The 18,937-nt window shown below is 40.0% G+C and overlaps 1 protein-coding gene across 2 annotated transcripts in view; it reads left to right on the plus strand.

Annotated features, from left to right (window-relative positions):
• The first annotated feature begins 3,637 nt into the window (after positions 1-3,637).
• The window catches only part of TAFA2 (TAFA chemokine like family member 2), a 176,930-nt gene continuing 161,630 nt past the window's right edge, over positions 3,638-18,937 (plus strand). The window contains exon 1 of one of the 2 annotated variants that reach the window (XM_039381915.1): positions 3,638-4,696. The gene's annotated coding sequence lies outside the window, so the exon portion shown is untranslated. The remainder of the gene's footprint in view (positions 4,697-18,937) is intronic. The other variant, XR_005563741.1, reaches the window with a different exon arrangement.

Raw genomic sequence — 18,937 nt, forward strand, 5'->3', positions numbered from 1 at the left:
CTCCAGAGATACCTTCAACCCATTATTTTTCTCTGATTCCCAGCTTTCTCTCCTCTTCAATGAAAGCAACAAAGTCTTGCTTCCAAAATTACATTGACTATACAGGTATCTGAGGTTTGTTTTGTTGTTGTTGTTTTGTTTTGTTTTTATCCTGTAAGACGTCATTACTCTGTAACCAGCATTTATATTAGCATGCATAAGCAATCCATGTAATTTATATCTTAGGAGAATGGTTTCAAATGGTAACACCCCCCCATATTATCTGCATCACTTATGTGTTGTAGAAAAGAAAGTGTGGTTATTTCTGTTGGTTTTTTTTGCAGTCAGTTTTTCCATTTTATGTGGAACCTTTGAAAGACAATGATGATTCCAGTATGCTAGTTAAAACCCCCTTTTCCTTCAAAATCCAGCAACCAGCATGATTTTAGTAAGTACCTATGGGAGACTTTACTAAAGAACCCCACAATAAGTTTGCTCCATTGCCTCTTCATTTTCATCCACTTTCCAGGAGTCAATTATTTTTGTATGTGAATATCTGGAATGTACTTGAACTTTTAAAGAACTTAAATTCAGTGGACCAGATTCTCATCTGTGATAAAAACATAATTGTGTGACTGTGTATCTGTACACACATTGTAAAGGGAACTTTTAGACACTGTTGGATTGCCTCAGCTTGCAGTGTCAGGATGATAACCATAATAATTTATATTAGCTGGCTTTTGAGATCCTTTCTTCCTCTTCCCCAGCTTTAGGGGATGGCAATAAAGGAAAGCTGTAGGATGCTGCTGCACATCAGGCTCTAGGTCACTATGTCTCCTTACATTGAGAGCTGTCATTACTGCTCGTGAGAGCTGTGATCTGGGCCTGTGATTATTTTAGTACCTGAAGTTTAATATTAAGAGAGTTGGAAGACCCAATCAAAACCTAATCTTTAGGAACAAAATGAGAAACCAAGAAACTAACTGTTAAACTGAAAAACAGTGCCACAACTGGCATTTTTAGTTAGTTTAAATTAGTAGTATGGTGAATGATGGGAGGGGAGGAGTCTCTTGGGAAAGATAAAGGAGTAAAATTGTTGTTAGACATTGATAAATTCTTCAGTTCTTAGAGACAAAATCTATATGTGGCTACCAAATATAAATTTTCCTTTATTCAGCTACTTGGAACATGCATGCCTCTGAGTAAAATTGGTGTTTAAAAATTTGCATATCAGATCCACATATATGCAACTAGTCAGAAACAAGTTTTTATTTTCCTGATTTTTATTCTGTGCTGTATACCTTCAAATGAAAATGCTAAAGTTACTCCAAACACTACACCTACTGCAAGTGCCAGTGCCCATTTTCATGTTTTATGCTTGTCTTTTAACACGTGGAAGAGCCCTACAAATTGATGAAAAGTAAGAAATAGTGACACTAACTCAAAACCAAAACAAGCTGAAGGAATAAAGACAGAACATTCATGTAATAATTGTGTTTTGTGACTGTATTGTGCTTTAAGGCCACAGCATTCAGCTGGGGATTTTCTAGTCAGAAAGACATAAATACAGGTTGTGAAGGGCAAAGTCCGCCAATCTGGTGTTTCCAGAAAATGGTAAATTTATCATATTGTGCATGTGCAGCATGTAAAAATGCACTTTTGGAGATGAGTCAAACTTACCAAGTAAGCATCTGTAACACCATCTGCACTGTATAGGTGCAACGAATCATTTCAGTTCTTCCCAAGAGTGTCTTTCAGGAGATGGTTTCATGCGCATAGTGTCACACAACCTGTGTGTGAGAATGTGAGTACTGCAGATTTGTTCAGATTTTCAGATGTTGTGCAAAGACATCTGGAACAACTGCTCATGTGCAGCAGCATCACGTCATAAATAATGAGCACATTTTTCAAGATTTGCACAGACAAAATTCCTGAGTTTCAAACCAGATCAGTGTACCTCTTGCTTTGTCTGCTGCTTTTTCTTCTGTTGTTTGCATGGGACTTGTTTGTTTTAATTGGGTGATGATAGTTCTGTGTTTTCAGATGTGTTTGCCAAATTCTGTAACAGCAGGACACCAACATGAAACTAGCAAGTATCCTCTGGTCTTATGCAGTCAGCTTGAGTGTAATGATATGTGCAGGTAGAATAGTGCTCCTATAACGACAAGGTGTTTGCTATGTCCAAGGTGCAACAGCTGCTGTAGTTGCATTTTACTTGCTGTAGTTGCATTTTCAGTGTGCTTTCACTGCTTTTAATCCAGTAACTTGTGGTCCTACACTGACACAAGAAAAAGGAAAGACTACCCATGCTATTATGTATTCTGGATCCCTGGTCATTTTACACTGGGGGGACAGAAGCATCTAATCCCTGTGAATCCACATTATTTTGGGTCTGCCTCATGTCCTGAAATTACACTGTTAATAGCAGCACAATCTTGGTTGTTTCAGTTCCCTCTACATCATTTTTGGCTGTCTGCAAATCTAGAAACACAGTTACCAACTGGGGAAATCGTGATGTTATTGTATCAGCTTCCAATGAATGAGATAGGACCACATTTGTCTTTACGACCAGCAGCTTTTTAATTTGGCTGCAGTCAGCATCCAGGCATGTATGTGTACTGCAGTGCTTTCTGCAACAGTGATTGTGACAGCTGCATACCAGACTACTTTTAACTTTCCTTTTCCATACCGGGCACTTTGTATTTCATCCTACAGCTGCATCACTGTGTGTAGGGTAGTCAACATTAAGCCCTTAAGGTCTGTATCTGCTTTGAAAAAAAAATAAAAAATCAAACATTCTACAGATGCGTACTTACATAGAAAAACTGTAGCATGAACAACAAGAGGAGAACTGTTTCACTTCCCTCTTCTGTTTCTCACAAAGTTGACTATGAACATTATGTATGATGTGGTAACAGTTAGGGACTCACCAAAAGGTCTTTTCTTAAAACTGTCTATTATACTAGCTGGTAGAATTAAAAATACACAACAGACGATCAGGTATATCAGTACTTCTCAATGCTGCATGCATCCATCTCCATTTAACTTAGTAGTGAACCAGAATTATAGGAGAAAACTGAGAATTTGACTCTGTTTTATGTTACTTTAACGAACTAGGGCTCTTTCTCACCTTCTTTGGCTCTCTCCCCTCCACTTCTCTGCACACCCTTTTGATTGGCACAAAACACAGCGAGATAAATTAGGAAACTGTGCTTTTACTTATCCTTACCCAGGAATATTTCCCTCTGTTAATCAGTAGTCGTGGCAGACGACTGCGAACCGCCACCCGTCTTTAAGCCGGTCTTTAAATCCGTCTTCTTAAGAGACTCGTACTGTCTTCCCTCACTACCTCCCGAGTGCAGGTGCACAGACCAAGCCCGCTCCCCCACCGCTCCCGGAAGAGGGGCTCGGACGAGTCCCCAGCTCTCCCGCCGCCGGAGCTGCCGTGCATGACTCCCCTCTCCCTCTGGAGGGAGACACAGTCCAGCTTTTGGCTGCCGCCGGCGCCACAGCGTTCCTCCTGCCTCTGCCCCTGCTCCAGCCGCCGCGGCCGCTGCCCCCCTCCCCCGGCACAGCTGCCCGGCCCGGCCCGGCCCGGCCCGGCGCCCCCTCCCCGCCCGGCGCCCCGCCTTCCGCCGCAGTGACACAAGGGACTCTGAGGGCGGTGGCGGGGCCGCCGGGGAAGCTCGGGCATCTCCCCCTCCCCGGCCACGTGCGCCTGTGCAGAAACTCCGCACCCCCAGCCCGCCGCTTGGAGAGGACAGGAGGGACGGGAGAGCGGCGCCTCGGGGCGAATGGGGGAGGCGGCTCAGCTCCGGTGTGCGCGGGCCGCGGGGGCGGTCGCTGCCGACGGAGCTCCGCTCCTCGGTTACGCAGAGCGGTGGCCACGGGGACCTGGTGCCTCGTAAAGGGCTAGGGAGGAAAGCACCGAGTGGCTTATAAATACGGGGGAGGAGAGGGGCGTCTCCCTCGCTCCCCACCCCTTCCATCTCCCCCGCCGCGCACGGCGCGCTTGGAGCTCCTTCTGCTTGTCCGGGCGCCCGGAGCGGCTCCGCGCCCTAGTGCGGTGTGGTGCGGTGAGCGCAGACCGGGCGCGGGAGGCTGCTGCTGAAGGTGAATCTCTCGCTCTCCAATTACTTTTCCCAAGAGGGAGAAGGAGGCAGCAGGAGGGGGAAGTCGTGCTGTGTGTGGACCGCAACACCAATCAGAGATGCTCTAACGGAGGGTCTGCTGCAGGACGCGCTTCTCCTCCTTCCTCTGCCGGCGGGGCTGAATCGGGACCGCGCGCAGCTGGCGGAGGGGCCGGAGGCACACTGGGCTGCAGGACTTCCTCATCCTCCGCTTTTTCAATAGCTCAACCATACTTCGTCCTCTTTTAATTTTTTTTTTAATACTCTGAAATCGTGCACGAGAAACACTTCAAGTCTTCCCTCTCTTGTCAGTTCCTTCACCCTTCCTCTAGCATCTCTTAGCCGGATTTCTGGTGTATTGCCAGAGAGGCGGGGGGAGACTCGGGCCCCGCGGACGGCCGCTGCCCCAGCCCGGCCGAGCCGAAGGGAACGGAGCCGAGCGGAGCGGGCACGGCGCCGCTCCGTGCCCCCGGGCGCTGGCGGGGCGCGGGGCGTGTGCCGGAGATGCCCGGGCGGTAAAGCTGGAGCTCTCCCCGGACGGGAGGTGTCCGATCATTAGGCGTTTCTAGCAAGAATCGGGACTGCAGGTAGGTGAGCGGAGCGCTCCGGGGGCGTGTGTCTGGCCGGGCTCTAGTGGGGCCGCCGGGAAGTCGCCTCCGCGGTTGGCGGAGACCCCGCGGGGCTGCGGGCGCAAACGGTCGCGGGGGGACGGGCGTGGGGTGTGCGGGGCGGCTGCTGATGGCTGCGCCCTCCCGGTGCCCTAAAGTTGGAGGGAGCCGGGACTGAGGAGGAGCTGCTTTGCCGCTCTTCTGCTGGGTGCCTAGGGCAGCCAGCTACAGCCTTGCGCCGGGCGATCCACAAGGCTTTTGTTTTCCTTTTTCATTTTCTTTGACTTTACGGTTCAGCAGAGCCGGGGGCGGGGGGAGAGAGGGCGAGGGGGGCGTTGGCGGATGGAGTAGGGGAACTCTCCCATTTTTCAACTTTTATAGGAAGGGTGGCCGGTAACTCGCAGGACCTTCAGGGACTTGGGGGCGGTTACTCTGCCCGGACGCTTTATAGGCCGCCTTCAGAGAGCGGCTGAAAGAGCGAGGAGTCCCTTTATGTATCCTCTAAAAACGAAAAAAGCTATAAAGAGACAGTCTGTGGCTTCGTTTCTTTCTGCCTGTAGTGCTCCCCAAGTTGTGGGTATATAGTATGAAACATATCTTGTCTCTCCACGTTGCCTTCTTTGCATTTCAATGGACTTATTTATCTGCTAAATATATTTCAGGTTCTATATGCCACAATGAGAGGGCTTTTCCCTTATTCCATCCAATTTATAGCTTTGCAAGAGAAAGTTTGAAAATAACCTGCTTTGTTCCTGTGGAGCTGTAGGATTGGACACCACATTATTAATGCAAAGAATAAAGAGCAAGAGCTTGCACTGCCCTGTTAGGAGTTGCCATGCATGATTCATCTGTATGTTTCTTACCGTGAGTTAAAATCATTGCTTAAAGCATTTTAAAATGTATGTGTATTTACAGTTCCCTCTTTCCAGCTTTTGCTTGGAGATGATCAGTATTTTCTTTTAAAGCACTAAGTACCTCACTTCTACTAACCTTCCTCCTCCCCCCCAGTAGACACTTGCTCAGTATTTAAAGAACCGTTCTTCTACTCCTGCAGAACTGTCAATTTAAATAATAAACATACTCAACTCCTGTCTCTGAAAGCCCTGTAAAGCATTCGGGGTCGTAGGGTCTTCGCACCACAGTGGATACTTTTAAATTGCTATTGACTAAGTGATAATCGTTATCTGGTTTCTCTGTCTTACCAACTAGTTTCAGACTTTAGCATTCAGCCTGCTATATGTTTAACTTTTTAAAGCTGCTTTATGGGCTAATCTAAGCGAAGTCAAATTGATAAATTAAGATTCTTTTCTGTAGTGTAGGGTAAACACTAGAAAAAATAGTAGTTCAGTGGTACGAGCCGTATAGCTTAGCTGAAGTTGGGAAAGATCATACTAAGGTATTTTTATCAGAGGTGGCAAAGGTTACAGGTTTCATTATACTTTTTCACAGTAGTTGTGCAATCATCTCATATTAATGCCTAAATTGCTTTGTAAGTGCATAATGAACAGTAGTAAAGCAATAATATACATTTAATTATTAATATTTTATTTCAGAGAGCTGATACTGCTGAGGCAGTATTGAAAACCATATGGTTTTGGTTTCATGTAGTCCCAATTTCCAAAACTGCAGTGCCGTTATTCTTATAAATATAAACTACCTAAGTGCCATAATTTCAGTGGAAAGCTTTGCTCAGTTTATAGCAAGTCAGGTTTACTCTTCACTGGTTCCACATGGTACATGAAGGGGCTTTCAAAATTGTGGTATTAATTTTAGATACACTGCTGGTAGTGGGTGACTTTGAGATAAAATCCAATCTTACGTTTTAATCAGAGAATGACAACTAATCTGGCAGTATCTTTTATCGTACTGGACACATGGGATAACCTTTTTACCTGGCTCTTCTTATGATCCGAGGGATCTCAGCTTTATGTGTAGATGCTTGTAATGCACTTGATAGTTCTGGTGGGGAATACATGAAAAACTTGTTCTGAATGGAAGTAAATAGATATGTGTGTACAGACGGATATTGGAGATTGTTTTACTGGCAGGTTGCAAAGTGATGATTCATTGAACCCTCTCTAGGTTTACATAAAGCAAATAATACTTTACATTGAATTGTGGTGGCAGAGAAAAATATAGCAGCCAAGAAGTTTCATAATTTCATTACAGGTGATGACAGACTTGATAAAAGACATCTTTATAAATGCAGGCAGTATGTTTTTGGTAAGCAAAATACAACCATGGAGTTTTTGAGATCTGAGCATCTTCACACTTAAATTTATTGTTGTCTGTGTTGCTACTTACCAACCGGTATAAAGCCTAAATAGTGTACTAGAAAGATGCTGCATTTATTATGTTGTATATTTTACTTACTATAAATAAGTAGTGCAACAGTGCTAACTAGTTACCAGACTAAAGGAAATCACTGACTTTGTAAGACAGAAAATCACATTGCCTGATACTCATCTATAAATGGAAATGTGATCACGATCCTGAAATATGGTTCTGGATACAACTATCAGTGATCAAGCAGTTCTATTCCCCTGTTTTAACTTCTGCTGGATTTTATTAGAAATGCTTCATTAAGTCACATTATTCTGCAGCTGTTTGTTCACTGAAAATTAAAATAAAAATCAGGAAATTTATCCAGCAAAGCAGAAATATTTCCTGTGTTAAGTACTGAAAGTTCAAATAATAATAAAAAAATCCTTTAGCATCAGTGTGCTTGAAGCACTGAGTACATCCTATTTTAGTGATATATGGATGGCATTTACAAATGCAATTCATCAATGTATTTGTTAGTCAAACTCATCAAACAAAGAAGATAAATGACAGTAAACAAAGACTGCGTGGTAGTACAGAGGCTAAAGCAAGGGAAGACCCTATGAATCTAATTAATGTTCAGTCTCATATTTACAATCTATATTTAAACATCTCATTTAAATGTCTTTCATCGTTTTTCTGCTGCAGCTCCAGGTGATTCAGGTAACAATAGCTTTTCATTGGAAAATGCATTTTTCATTTCCCTTTTGAAATGCTGAATTTTAAAGGCATTGAGGCAAAAGTTGTGTTAGGATGAATATAATAGGAGGGTCTTATGCCAGAAGAACTAAATACTGACCTGTCCCTGTTCGTGACCATTTTTATATGTTAAGAGGGGCATCCCCAACTGATGTAGGCTTTCATTGCTCCCTAGGAGTAGTTGAAGCTCTGACATTTTAAACCAACTGGAGTATTTGCTCCGTTATCTTTAGATCACTGAATTTAAGAGTGAACTTCAAAAGGGTTTTGCTAGCCTTTTTTTTTTCTTTTTCCATGAGAAAACGTTTACATGGTATATTGAGCTTCACAGAATCCATTGTAAGTGCACATCTTCACATTTGAAATACTTTCTAAAAACACAAGCTCGCTCTGGGAGGTATTTCAATAGGAAATGTGGCCCTGTGATTTGGTTTTGTAAGCTGTTAGTGTTTACTTCAAAATACTTCTCAAGACTCAGTTAGATGTCTAAAACTCATCAGACATAGGAATGAATGCAAAAACATCAACAGTAATGTTGTTCATTTTTCCTGGTGACAGCTACAGAACTATCTCCTTTTGCTCTTGGTAGAACTTGGGAAGATAGCAGGTTTGGTGCTTTGCTTCTTTATGCACCCTTGCGAGCCACTCGTTAGCCATGTGTAGTGAATTCTTTATCAAAAGAGAAGACAAAATAGTAATGTCCCCTTGATATACTTTTTCATACTACTAGTGCAGAGCAGTCACATTTTTAAGATAAACAATTGAAGGCATTTTTATATAGCTTCTTTCATGCCATATGTTTTGAAAAACACTTTGGAGATAGAAGAGAGAAAATAAAGACATTGTGCTTTACAGTACTGGTTATGGCAGGACACTACATACTTGGCTTTTTTCAGTGACTTCATCTCATTTTATCTTTCTTAGCTTTTCCTTTTGTTTGGATACATCAGTACAGTGATTTGTAGAATGCACTGTAGCTGTAGCTATTGTTTGAAGTAGCACTAGAAAAGGCTTTGTATGGATTTGATTCTTAGTCCTTAAATAAATACTTACAGGAGTAGCTCCTGTATCCTTTGTGGTATAGAAGAATTGCTTATATAATTGCACATGTAAAAAGTTGGAAATTGTTTTTTTCCTCTTCTTCGAAGCTTATCAAACCTCATAATCTGTGCTATGTTAATAGCTTGCATTTTCTAGTTGCCTCACTTCACATCTTGCTGATCTTGTAATATGAAACTTGAACACAGGTCTCTCGGTACCAGGACAGCATTGTATACAGCTGCCTCAACTGTGAGCATCCCTTTAACAATGCCAAGGGGAGAGCCACAGTACAGGGTAGCACACAGGTGAAAGCACACATGGGTTTATTTGGAGTCCTGGGTGTTTGCTAATCTTCTATACCTATATCACAAATTGGTGTAACACTGCAAAAGGTGCTTTAGATTGACAAATTTTACAAGAAAATAAATAATCACAGTTTAACAAACTTAACTGGCTGTATAAATAGCAAAAATAGAAATGCATCAAACACTTTTAAAATAGATAACTAAATGTTTAGTCTTGGTTGTATACTGACCTCTCTCTGAAATATTTCTTGCTTCCTCTGTGCAATATGAGATTCAGTATTTGAAGATAAAGTACTGGACTAGATGGACCTCTGGCTTGATCCAATAAAGCAATTTCCTTCTTGATATGCAAGGAAGTGGTATTGCAGTACTGCGTATTTTAAATGCCTTACTAGAACCAAACTGCAATTGCTTAGTGTACTGGTTTTGCTTTATTTTTCACTTTTTAAAAGTAAGATTTAATACATTTCTAAAATAAATCTGTGAGTAACATGCAGTCTCACACCAACTCTTTTAGAGACAGGAGCACAGATCTGACAAGTCTCTCACATTTGCAGTGATACTCTCATGTTGGATTTCTTCTACTTCCTCACTGTGGTTTCTGCATCACATATTGATAAGGCAGAGCTATGGCTTCTGGTCCATCTTGCCACAAACCAGTTAGCTATGCAGCACGTGCCCCTCATCTCATATGCGTCTGACATGTCATGTCATGGATGGGGTACAGGGTATAGTTCAGCCCTTGGATCACCAAGTGGATTTTCTTGCTCATCCGAGCATCTTTATGCAGAACAGTCTTCCTGGTTACAGACTCTCCCTGCCTTCTCCTTCACCATGTATGAGAGAACCCAAAAACTCTGATATGCAGTCTTGGGATAGGTGCTGCCTTCTGCCTCGTGACTGTGCATTTGGGAGAGCTGTGAGCACTGCCTTGGGACTATGTACGCTAGATCCCCTTTCAGTTGAGACTTTTTCAATGTTTGTTCCTGTTTAAGATACCTGTTTTGCCTTTCAAGTTCTAGAATAACCATAACTTGTTGCTGGCTGTTTTGTTATTGCACTTAAAGGCACTGCAAAGTCACACAGAAAGGCTCGATGGCTCTGAGGAAAGATAATAGGTGTCTGTGCTATTTATGTGTTGTAAACTGTTTGAAATTTGGATCTTTTCCAGTAAAGTGTCAGAGTGGTTACCATGTGAAGCTTGTCTCATGGTTTGTCTCTGTCTAGGATGAGTTAGTAGTCTTAGTTTGGTTTGTACTGCAGAAGTGTCCAAGTCACAAAAGTCACCACTAGCAAAAAGTAGGATGTGCACCTGCTGTGTGCACAGAGGGGCAAAACCTGAGGTCTGATTGTGCAAGGTATTTCAGCTCTAAGTGTGTGGATTCAGTTGGACTAATCAAATTAATTATGTGCTATACTCTTTTCTGAATCAAGCCTGAATAAATGGCTAACTGCTTAGAGTCTTCTGTGTTAGAAGGCGTGTAGGTGGGGTACTGTTGTGACAACTATGTTTGTGTCCATATTCTGGGTATAAATTTAAGATCTGAGCTTTATTTCAGTGGTTTGTCAGTCCTACACCTTTTATAAACATTCAATTCCCTTGTGTTCAGAACAGAGACTATGTAACAGCAAGTAAATTTCAGAAAGATGCTACAGGTAACTACTTGGTATTATAGTGTTAGAGACTGCAGTTACAATAATGTAAATTTTCAAATGTGATTTTACTGGTGTGGCACTAAAGTAAAATATCACTTTCTGACCAAGTATATGAGGCTATGGTATTCATGCAAGAAATGATGTCATGTTTAGAGCTTAAACGCAGGAAAAAGATCTGTTTCAGCACCATCACAAGAGAAGAATACTCTCTCTGGACTGTGTTACCTGTGCAAAGTTAGCATCCAAATATTTCAATCTATGTACTGTAACAAAGAAGCTATTACTAAATAAGATGGGAAGTTTTATCTTGAGGTCTGGTAACAGCAGCAAATACAGAGAGATAAGTTCTGTTTTATAAACTTACTGGAATCAAGACAGAAGAAATATTGTATTTATATGCTAACATAACATGCCATAAATTCAGATACAGTATTATCAGCGAATACACTGACACTTGTCATTATTAATGATTCTGCTTTTTTCTGTTCAGTCTAGATTCATGAAGGATAGACCTTGCATTGGAATTAAGGTAGTACTTAAAACACATTAAAGCCAAGTATCCAAACCTTCATAATCAAGGGATTACATTGGTATTTGTGCAATGGGTGTTCAAAGAAAGATATGGTCATGAACCCTGGTTGAACTTCCGATTAAAGGAATGTTGATTCCCATCCCCCCCACCGTCCCCCAGTACAGATTAATTTTCGTTTATGGCCATGAGGTATTGCTATTCTGTTTATAAACATTATCTGTGATTCTTAGCCCACGTCTTGCAGTTCTTTGTACATTACTTTCCGCCTTTACATGATTGTACGAAGTTCTAAGTGGCTTTAGCCCTTCTGTTTGTGCAGGCTGGTGTGGCAGGCACCTGTTTGTGCCCATGCAAATGCATAACTGCCTTCTCCCATTCTGATCATGTCTGCATCTTCTTGTGTAATTTTTGGGGTCACTACCTTTGAAAAGGTACTAGGAGAAAGTTTAAGCTTAGCTTAGCTGTTCCGAACTTCTTTTGCTTTGAGGCTGTGCTATAATGTTTTGGATTTGGGGCCTTTTTGACAGTTTAATTATGTGTAAGTGTTTCAAATGTTCTTTGGAGTTGCTTTGATTTGTTGCATTATTATAAATATGTATTTGACATCTAGTAAATACCCACTTCATGCTTCTAAAAATGAAGTATGCTTTAAAATCATACTCAGAACAATGAGTTTGTATATTTTAGTATGTTAGTATCTGTACTAACAAACAGTTACTATGTTTTCCCATTGGAAGAGGAATTAAAAAATTGCTAATTCACCTGTATGAACTCTACATAAAACTCCGCTGTAAGAAAACTGATGACACAGCTGTAACTATAGCTGCATGAATACTCCAAGTCTCTTTAATATGACATCTTGTTCCCATTCACACTTTAAAAATTGAACACCCAATAATGACACTCATATTCTCCCCTTCCTCAGCATGCTCTCAGCAGCTCATAACCTAACTTTTTCTCCTCTAGCTCTCCTTGCCCTACCTTTTCTCTTCACTGTTCACCTCATCTGCATTGGTGTCATATGATCTTTATGAATGTCAGGTAAACGCAGGCTGCAGTCAGCATTACCAAATTGCTTTCCTGCCAAAAAAGTCTCTTTTCATGTACATGACCCATCATCTCACAGTTAGCTGCAAGTCATTCTGATTCCCAAATTTACAATGTATTTCCTATTTAATGAGCTATTAGACATTATACACTTTTTAACTTCATCTTTTCTGACTAAATGCATTTCTCCTGATAATTATAGCTTTAGAAAGAAACAATTAATTTGAAACCACTTCTGTAACAGAAGTGGCATTATTTAGATAGCATTCCTCCATATCTATGCTCTAGGGATTATCTCCTTAGAATATATTTATATTTGGAAACTCCTGGAGACCACTATATGAGTCCAATAGCCACCACGGTGTCATCAATAATATAGCCAAGGCTACTGCATAACCTATTTTAATAGAACACAAAAGGAAAATAGATGAATAATGGATGAAGTAGCTAGTTTTTGCTTTGCCTAATGAAAAAAAAATAGTTTATGTGCTTTCTTCACCCCAGAGAATGCTTTGAGTGAACTTAAGCACAAACACAAATAATATTCCATATATATTGCATAGATTTAGACATATTGGAATTGTATTCTTTTGGTAATGGTAATATTAAATGTGTTAGAATAATTCTTCAAATTCAGTGGTTGTCTAATAAAAAGTTTGCAAAAATTGCAGATGACTCAGTAACAATGAATGAGTTCGTTCAGCTCTTGTGGCTCACAGGTTCCATTACATCTGTGTATTTATTAAATCCAACAATGTCTACTAGTGCAGGCTATATCATCCTGGTTTTGTCACTGCATTTAATGATATCTAGTTAATGGATACAAACTAAATGTATATGCAGCCTGCCAAATGCTTACCTTGTGCTAAATCCCAATAAGCTTTACATGAATTCTAATATTTTTGGTTTTCCTTTGTTAGTTAGAGCAAAATATGGAAATGATTAACAGAAGGGAACCTTATCCATGCCTCTGTGATGGAAGTTGGTTGAAATGTACATTTTAAAAAGTCTTCATCTTTCAAATTTGAACCGTATTTTTCAGCTGCAGTAAATGTCTAACAGACACCCTTCATTGGTCGCGAATCAGAGCTCATACCTCGTTCTCACAGTTGCTTTGTGGGAACAATATTGAAAACATTCCTGGGAGAAAACTTCCTTTCTCTGAATCAGTAGATGTTAAATGCAGATTCAAAATGAGTGCAAGATACATATGATTGAAAAAAGTGCTGAGAAATTTAGGTACTGTGCAGAATCCTTGTCACCTTTGTAGCTGAAGGGTGTGATGGGTATCCTCTGCTCTGTTGGGTACTGTAAGTTCACACCTTATGCACCTTTGCACTCCTGTTTGAGTATACAGCTAAGTACACAGATGACTAAGTAATCAAGCAGATAACTTTACTTCCCTCATTTCTCTTGAAGCCAGAACTTTTTGGTTCATCACTGCTTCAGTTCAATTGCAATCTTTTCTGATTTCTTAGCATATTAGTATGACAGGCCTAGTTCTGTCAGCTGAAATAATAAAATATTTCTCACTAGTGAATGATTCAGGTAATTCAAAGCCAGATTTTTAAAGTAAAATATTTTTTACTCTCCCAAACTTCCTACCCATTAAAAAGAGAGATAAAATAGAAGTCTGTGTATATCCAATCCTACCTAAACTTTAATGTTTTATTGAAGAAAGTAAAACGCTATGATTTAATGCTGTGTCCACAGCTATTCTGAGTTGCATATTTCAGTCTCTGTCTTTCTTTCAGTGTCTTAAGCAATTGTTGGTAATTCATGGCCTCCTTCCTGGAGAGATGATTTGTAGCTATCTGGTTCTTTTAATTTCTGTATGTATTCTGGTCTTGACCAGAACATATGTAGAACTTCTGAAAAGAACATTTTTTCCATTTACTGACCAAGCTATTATGTCTTTAGGTTACTCTCCCTTCACAGATATATTTATTCTTCTTGTTATTTACAGCTGGTTCTTCCCCTTGCATATAAAATACATTTACATCCCCATAAGTATAACAATCCTTAAACCACTATGAACTGATTGTATATGCATAGCTATGTGACAGTCAGAAAATTAGTGTATATCAGTCTAAATTATCAACAGAAACCATGAGATAAACGTACATAGTTTTTCTGTATATACAGTATATTCCTGGTTCAGCAGTAGGCTGTAAAGTTCAGATCCACAGTGATGATCATCATAGCAATGGCACATTGTAAAGGCTTACAGGTACAGCTTTCTCTGTATTACCACTTTTGGGTTGTTGTTTGTTGGCTAATTAATGATTTTTCAGTTGGTCGTTGCCAAAGGATGAGTTAGACCTGCCATAATGATTTCAGGTATTAGACTACAGGTAGTTCTGGAGGTAGAGGGCATGGATGTTGGAACTCTCTATGTTGGTTCCCACAGTGTGATTGTTTCTGGTACAAGTTATTATTTGAAAATCCTTTTTCTCTTTGGTTTCTCCTTTCCCTTCAGGCCAGGAGAATTCTTGAACTTAATTCATTGTCCATGAGGTAAGTGATTGGAGCCCACTGAAAAAGGGAATAGCATAGTGGACAAACAATTTCTCTGTTTTGTTTTTACCAGCTGTTGCTGAGGTTCTCCAGTGACTGTGGTCTTGATAAAGACTTTCCATTTTTATCCATTATGTCTCTTTTGTGAAGAAGCACAGAACTTTTTCTGTTAAGGAGCTTCAATAGTGGCCGAAGTCAGAAACAAGTGGGACTAGAATCTAATAGAAGAATGAAATGAAAATGTAAGAAAAGTACTACTTCGTACTTTGACAAATGCTTTGTCATATTCTTTCTGTTGGTTCACAGTAGCCAATGTTTCACATAACACTGTTATGGGAGGACTTATATAATGCTAATGTTGTAAAGACATTGAATAGTTGTTTCCATTTTGGAGGACAGAAACCTGGCCTCTGCCTTCTGTTCTATTTTTATTTTGTGCTCTTTTCATATTTTTGGAAGACACTTCATTAGTGTTTCCCAGAAATATCTAACCATACACTGGAAAAAGCATGTCTGCCTATGACTTTCTATGGAAGCCTGGTTTGTAAGGCCTTTTCATTTTTAACTAGTGTAAATACTTTCTGGTATTGAAGAGAGGAAAACTGTAATTGGGGAAGAGAAGAATGATGAAGAGAATGTGCATGTCCTTCCTTTTAATTTAAACAATCTTTAACTTAGGCTTCTGTCCAAGAAATACTTTCTTTGAAAAATGAAACCAACTCTGTTGTTTCAGAATTACAGAATATTTTGAGTTGGAAGTGACCCATAAGGATCATTGAGTCCAACTCACAACTCTTAAGTGAAAGGCCCATAAAGAGATTGAACCCACAGCCTTGGCATTATTAGCACCATGCTCTAATCAACTGAGCTATTGGCAGCTTTAGATTTTTTGATTTAGATTTTTTTTAATGGATTTTTTTCTTTTTTAAAAATTGTGTTTGATTAATAACTACATACTAACAATTAGGAACTTCTATATACTTATAAATACAATCTTCTACAAAAATTGGATGCCCCTCGCCCCAGCAAATAGTAATGCCGTACATTAAGTAGTCATATAATAAGAGGGTACAACTCCTTGGTTTTCTTTTTACCAACATAATAATTTATAGTAGTAATTTTCTGTGACAGTTTTAATTTGCCAGTTTAATATGCAGTGATCTTGTCATGATTCTTGAACTAGGTCTAATTTTTTCCCTTTCTTTGTCATTTGAGGGCACTTCCTCATATCTCTCAGTGCTTTCAAGCCTCTAGCAGTTTTTCTTTCTTTGAGCACAGCCATCATTTTGCCATTCCAGAATACATGTTGACCTTCAACACCAGGCTTTCTTGGTGGGTCTAACTGATTTGTGTCCAGAGTTGAATAAAACAGACAAAATCCAAAGTTATTTTTAATATTAAGAATCAAATATAGTAAACTGTAAAATGGATTTTAAAACACAGCCTGTCCTTTCTATCTTATCTCTTGCATTTGGTAGCCTGGGTTGGTTTGACTTCAGCAGTTGCTCACAGATCTAACATAATAGCTTTTTCAGAGAAAGCTAAAGGACTAGAGCAACAGACACCATAATCATTAACGTTGGTTATTAAAATAGCATCATATCCCTTCATGGTTAACTCCATGTGTTCAGTTTCTCTGCTAGCCTTCAATACTATAAAGCTTTCAGACTGAGCACTGCCTACCTCCTTTTTAATTTCAGTCTCGGCGGTGATGAAGGAGGTTTAAAACCTGCTCAGATGGCCTAGATCTGTCAGAGAAAAGAGAGTCGAACCCTTCACATAACCATTGCAGATACTCTGAAATTCACTTTGTGAATCTCATATAATAAAAGCTCTTTAGGTGGCTGATTTTGATTGAAAAGGTGAAAGTGGAGCCACCTTTCAGCATTTTCAGCTACTAATAAAACTTGTATTTGGAATTTACCTTTTCATTGATATTATCAAATCCAGAAGCTGAATAACAGCCACAACTGTGTTTTACCACCACCTTGTGTTACTTGATTGACCTGAATATCTTTTTCCAGCAATTGAATTTTATGACTTGGAATGATACAGCTAGGCATAGCAGTAGTCTCATAGGTCTCATATTATTATGTTTTTTTACCTGTTCAAAAGTATGGTAGTAATTTCATTTTTGGAAGTTATTCTTTTTAATCTTGAAGCCTCTGCTCAAAAATGTATTAAACTCTCTGGTATTTGGAGAAGCATAATAATGGTGTATCATCAAATAAAATTCCTGAACCAGCATACAGAATCTGAAAAGAAGACCTTTCTAGACATCTCCCTCTCTTTTTCAAAAACCCCCAAAACCCCACAAGCTACACAAGATTAAAAGTAAATACACCTTTAGCTGTGATTAATTTTGTTGTCAGATAATGGACCTTGCAAAGCTACATTCGCAGTTACGGTATCCTATTTTAATGGCAATAGAAACTCCTTCTTTAGAGACTGGAGTGATCTGTGAACAGAGTAAAACACTTTTCTTGTCACCTTGTTCTGGCTTTGTGAAGTTTAAAGAAGAGTCCAGTGCTGCTTGGTTTTAGGTGTTGGAAATTTGGTCATAACCTACCAAAAAGGACAGTAGAGGCAGGATTCAGCTTGAGATTGACACCTGAAATAGTTGTCCAGTTGCAATGGTCTACATGTGAGGTATTTGCTTTAGCTTCATAGTCAAGTGAGATCCAGGGTAGGGTTTGAGTGCTTAACGTAATTTAAAACTCTCTAGAGCCTCTTGTCTGGCCTCCAAGTGCTACTTCAGACGGGTGCAGAATCCTATTTGAATCAGATACAAGATGCCTTGCATCACATCTGCCAACACCTTGTCTTGGGCATCTCAGATAGTTCTAGATGTTCAGGCACTGGAATCCTGTTGCTTATCTATAGGCATGTAGAATGATTCTACTTGCTTTAAAACACATACCTACTTTGGATCAACTGGATTGCAGTTGAAGTCACAGCAAGTTGGTCAAATTGAATAACTTGCCTCAAAGGTAGAATTTTAACTAATTGTAGCGAACATTTTAAATGTGTCAAAGTATTTAAGATACTCGAATAGAGTTTATAGCAATGTACCAGACCAATAACATGTCAGACATAATTTTTTTCTCTGTACTTGGCACTGGTGAGGCCACGCTTTGAGTACTATATCCAGTTCTGGGCCTTTTGCTACAAGAAGGACACTGATGTGCTGCAGTGTATCCAGAGAAGGGCAGTAAGCTGGACAAGGGTCTGGAGCACAAGTCTTATGTGGAGCAGATGAGGGAGCTAGAGTTGTTCAGCCTGGAGAAGAGGAAGTTTGGGGGAGACCTTCTAGCTCTCTACAACTACCTGAAAGGAGGTTGTAGCTTGGTGGGGGTCAGCCTCTTCTCCTAGGCAAATAGTGATAGAATGAGAGGAAATAGCCTCAAGGTGCACCAGGGGAGGTTCAGGTTGGACATCAGGAAGAATTTCTCCATGGAAGGGGTGGTTAAGCATTGGAACAGGGTGCCCAAGGAAGTCGTGGAGTGACCATCCCTTGAAGTGTTCAGGAAACAACTGGATGTAACACTTAGTGCTAAAGTTTAGTTGGCGAGGTGGTGATCAGTCAAAGGTTGGACTTGATGATATTGGAGATCATTTCAAACCTTAATGATTCTATGATTTAGTTAACTGAATTTAGTACTTATATTTCAATGTCTAAATTCAGGTGCAATAATCTCAAACATATTGGTACCTATATTACTGATAGAAACATTTGGATGATACATGATACTCTCAGGCACGTGGTGTGACTCTTGGGAATGGTCCTGTGTGGGGTTAAGAGTTGGACTCAATGAGGGACCTTGTATGTCCCTTCCAACTCTGCATATTCTGTGATTCTGTGATAACAGAAAGAATAATAGCATCATATACAACAATTATGACATTAATTAACCTTGGAGGAAATTTCTGCTAAAACTGTTATTTTAATCTCTTTTTTTTGTTTGACTTTAGTGATATAGTCTAATGCAAAATCCTAATGTGTAAAAAAATACCTCTGCTCTCCATTGAAAATCTGGATCTTCGGCTGAGGTCTGAAAAATCTCACAAGTTATGAGCCCACTAGTCAAACTGGATAAGCTA

The sequence above is a fragment of the Pipra filicauda genome, unplaced genomic scaffold (assembly GCF_003945595.2).
Source record: "Pipra filicauda isolate LSUMZ 115617 unplaced genomic scaffold, ASM394559v2 scaffold247_size1415610_pilon, whole genome shotgun sequence".
In the NCBI taxonomy this organism is placed as follows: Eukaryota; Metazoa; Chordata; class Aves; order Passeriformes; family Pipridae; genus Pipra; species Pipra filicauda.